Here is a 5,000-nt window from a genome sequence, read left to right as displayed (position 1 = left end):
CACAGGAGATGCTAGTCAAGCACAAATGGGGGTGAAATCAACTCCAAAACAAACCAAGCTCTCAAAACGTCATCGCAGACGAACACTTTGCCCCACAAAATTTGTTGGCAAGACTATTTCTGAAAAACTTCACAGCATTGAAACCACCATTGACTTTATACTAAATAGTCAAGCTGATCGTGATGTTAATTTTGTATCCAATCTCGAGGACTCCAAAGTTTCCCTCAAAAATGAACTCAAACACCACATTGACCATAAGGTCGAGTCCTTGCACTCTGCTTTGGACAGTCTTAAAACTATCATATCTGACGTCAGTTCCACAGTAACCAGTCTGAAAAAAGAAAACCAGTCATTAAAAACACAACTGGGAACACTTCATTCAGAATTAAAGCACGTTAAGACTAAAACAACCCCATCTGTTTGTATTTCCACCCAGTGTAATTTCTCTGTCAGTGATGCTTCTGAGACATCTTCAGACCCACAGCCCAATGTTATGTCAGTCTCTGAAGGCCAGTTCTCTGGCCCGTCTCCAGCACTAACTGCAGCATCTGGTAGTGCTTCTAGTGATTCCACGCCACAGGAAGATGATGGAAATGTTTGTCTTGAAAGCACGTCTCAGTCTGTTTCTACAGTTCATCATTCAAACAATGAAACTATACATGTACCTACACAAAACCGATTTGATGTTCTATCAGAATCGAACCAGGATCAAACTGTTAACAAAAGCCAAAATCGAAGAATGTCACACTCCCCTACTAGAGGGAAAAGCATCCCAGAAATCTTAGCACATGCTTCAACACATGACTTAAAAACACCGATTCAAAAACTTACCCCAAAGCAAGTTCTAGGTGAAATAAATATCCCAGCTAAATCCTCCTCGTTACTTATTGGGGACTCTGTCATTAGGTATGTAAACCCTAAGAGGCTACAAACTCACAGTGACCCTCTCTTTAAAGTATGCATTCCTGGAATAACGGTTGATGATCTCGCCGAGTGGTTCAATAATTTAGCAAAACAAGATCAAATACTAACTGTTATTGTGCATGTTGGAATCAATGATTGTTCAGCTGCACCAGTTTCAACCCAGAAATGGTGTGAACTCATTGGCCTGTGCACCAGTTGTTTTCCCTCAGCATATATAGCATTCAGCTCTATTCTCCCTGCCAGAGGTCGTAATCAATTAAACAACACCATTGCACCATCCAACAGAAGTTTGTATTCTGCCTGCACGACCATGCAGGTGGACATGATTGACCACTACAGTGCCTTTGTGACCCAGAACGGGGCACCACGTCAGGCATTGTACAATGATGCCACTCACCCCAGTAGAAGAGGGACGGCCTGCCTTGCCGTCAACTTCAAGAGGGTTCTCCCTCAGTCTGGCCGTACAGAAAACAACAACCGCCCTGAAGACGTGGGGTCCTCACGTCCTTCCTCAGGTCACAGGGATGGAGGGAGATCCCCGCACGTCAGCAGTGAATCAGCTTCCTCACGCTGGTCCCAGCACTCAGACCTTGCAGATGCAGGCTCTCCTCCCTTATTATCCACTGCCCATTTTCCCCCTCTGCCGTCCCGGAGTGACCGGCGTGTCACCTTCAGTGAGACTCGTCCACCTCAGCGAGTCCAGCCCCAGGACCGCACACCTACCGACCGTTTGGCAGATGGTGAAGGGGACGAATTACCTCCCCCTCTAGCCAGACGATCCCATGAAAATGTAAGTTTGTACCCCCCACCACATACCTTTTCATCTTTCCCATATGCCCCTCCTCCTTACCTCTTCCCACGTCCAGTGAGTCCCTACGCCCAGCACCCCAGATGCCCAGACCCATTCCCTTACCCTCCCCTCAATGTCCACAGAGGAGGGTTCTCACAGCCTCAGTACCCAGTCCCAGGTGCCCAAGACTTCACACCTACCCCACAGGGCTCCATCTACGACAATCACAACTGGCTTCCACCCAGCCCTGTTGGCCAGTGTGCACAACAACTCGTCAACCTGGCATCTCACCTGGTGTACGACCGTGACCGACAGCGACCGATGCCATCGTGGTAGACACGGTGTATTGCTTCGCCAGATCATAGTGCCATCTTGTATTATGTGCAGCTGGTCCATATTGTTGTCATGTAATATGTGGCTGTGGCTATGTTGCTTCTTCATCTTTTGTCTCTATATATGGTACAAATGATCTGGTATACTTAAACCGACCGTAAACTTGCCATTGCTTTAAACATAATGTCATTTAATGCTTTGTTCTATATTTTGTTTCAAGATATTCGTGATAAAACTATGTAAATTATAATTAAAATGCACCACAGTTAGTTGATATGTTCTGTTACTCATTGTCAAATCAGGCCATATTGTATACTCGGATGGGGACGCTTAAACCATGATTGTTAATTTACAGTCTTATTCACGGAAGTTGCGTGGATATATCTAAACAAATTCATTTCAGTTTGATTTGATTTGCACAGATGTAAGTGTGGTATTCTGTATTTCTAATTAGTGTTGTGTCGTAAGTGTTATCTTTGTCTTAAGGGACATTAACTATCTTGCTTTATTCCCTGCGAGAATATTACTTGAACATGGAGAAATGCCCCACTACCCAGAGGTGGTTGACAAAATCTGGATTTAAAATTGGTTATCTGAATACTTGTCATATGTTGAACAAGATGTCAGACATTCCTTCCATTTTATCAAATTCTGGCGATTGTTTTCACACTTTTGGCTTCTCTGAATCACGATTATCTGATTTAGTTTCTGATAATGTTATAGCCGCTCCTGGATACCATCTCATCAGGCGAGATGCCACATTAAAACTAGAAACAGGATTAGTTGCCTATGTTCATCAGTCAGTTAATTATAAACATGTTAGTTGTTTTGATCAATATAGAATAGAGTGTATTTGGTTAGAGATTCATTTCAAAGGGACAAAGCCAATCCTTGTGTGTTTTCTTTACAGAAACCCCGAAGAACGGGTTGAATGGCATGATCGCTTTGAGCTGATGATGGAAGATGCTTTGAACTATTCCACAGAAGTAATTGTGCTAGGTGATTTTAATATAGATTTGTTAAAACCACAGGATAAATGGAGACGCACTTTTGAATCATACAACTTAACACAGATTGTAAATACCCCAACAAGAAAGACGCTGCTCTCAGAAACGTTAATTGATCACATTTATGTAACTAACCCTAGTAGTGTTGTAGAAACATCTGTTCCCGTATTCGGCCTTAGCGATCACTTTCCTGTTTGTGTAACATGGTCAAAGAAAGGAATAAAAATCCCCAGGTGCAGTCACAAGTATATATCGTTCCGCAGCTACAAAAAGTTTGATGCAGAGGGATTTCTGTCAGATTTATGTATGGTTGATTTTTCTAATGTTTACCAGTGTACTGATCCTGATAGTGCTCTTGCAACTTGGTATAGTAACTTTCTTTCTGTCTTTAACAAGCATGCTCCCTTAAGGACTAAACGTGTCAAACATGAAGAAAAGCCTTCTTGGTTAACTGAAGATATTAAATTAGAAATAGAGTATCGTGATCTGTTACTGAAAACTACAGGAAAAGATGATAAATTTAAGAAACAGAGAAACAAAGTAACTGCAATGAAACGGGCTGCCCAAAAGAAATATTTCAGTGACTTGATAATAAATAAAAAGGATTCAAAATCCATCTGGAAAGCTATCAACCAACTGTCGAGGAAAAATTCAACTTCTACTACTGGAAATGAACTATCTCCTGAAATCCTAAATAAACATTTTACTACTATCGCCGAAAGAATTGTTAAGGTTGATAACACACAGTCCAATGACTTGCAGTTACTAAAATGTTTCTGTGATACTAAACACATACAACCTAACCTTTATCTAACATATATTAGCGTACATGACGTGTTCAAGGAATTATCTTCATTAAAACAGTCCAGATCCCGAGGTTTGGATGGTATAGATAGTAAAATATTAAAAATTTCAGCACCTATTATCTCTGAACACATTACATACATATATAACCTCTGCATTGATAAATCCTCCTACCCTCAATATTTTAAAAATGCTAAAGTGTTCCCTGTCTTTAAAGCTGGTGATCCATCTGACCCTGCTAACTATAGGCCTATATCAATATTATCCACATTATCCAAACCCCTCGAAAAACATATTAAACTTTATCTTCAAGCACATTTCAGCAAATATGATTTATTTCATCCCAATCAAAGTGGCTTTAGAAAAAATCATTCCTGTCACACCGCACTAACAAATCTCGTAGAAGAATGGCATTTAAACATAAACAACGACTTATTTACTGAGTCTGTTTTTATTGATTTTGCTAAAGCTTTTGATACTATTGATCACAATCTTCTCTCAAAAAAATTACTCATGTATGGATTATCCCCTGAATCTGTCGAACTTGTATCTTCCTTTCTTAATAGTAGGAAACAAATTGTCTTCCAAGATTCTAAAGTATCCCCTCTTATGCCAATCAATTATGGAATTCCTCAGGGATCAGTGTTGGGGCCTGTTTTATTTTCAATATATATAAATGACCTTCCACTTTTCGTTTCATCTTCTTGTGAACTTTTCGCTGATGACACAACCCTCCATAAAAAAGACACAAATGTCGATGCCGTATGTACTCAGTTGCAGAGTGATATTGATAAACTCGTAAAATGGACCGAAATTAATCACATGGCTATTCATCCACACAAATCAAAATTTATGCTAGTGACAACCAGACAGAAACGCCAAAACATCAAATCTAGATTACTCGGACCAAAGGTACTTGGCAGTGAGCTGGGGGTAGTTAATTCTTACAAATTACTTGGTCTTACTATTGATAATAACCTGTCATGGTCTAATCATGTTTCTGCTTTATGTAAAAAGCTATCGAAAAAATTATATCAGCTCAACAGAATTAAACATTTCCTTGATCAACATACCCGCAAGTTATTTTTTCACGCATACATTCAACCTGACATCGACTATGCCTCAACATGCTGGGACTTAGC

The sequence above is a fragment of the Babylonia areolata genome, chromosome 15, assembly GCF_041734735.1.
Source record: "Babylonia areolata isolate BAREFJ2019XMU chromosome 15, ASM4173473v1, whole genome shotgun sequence".
Lineage (NCBI taxonomy): Eukaryota > Metazoa > Mollusca > Gastropoda > Neogastropoda > Buccinidae > Babylonia > Babylonia areolata.
This window is presented reverse-complemented; position numbering follows the sequence as displayed.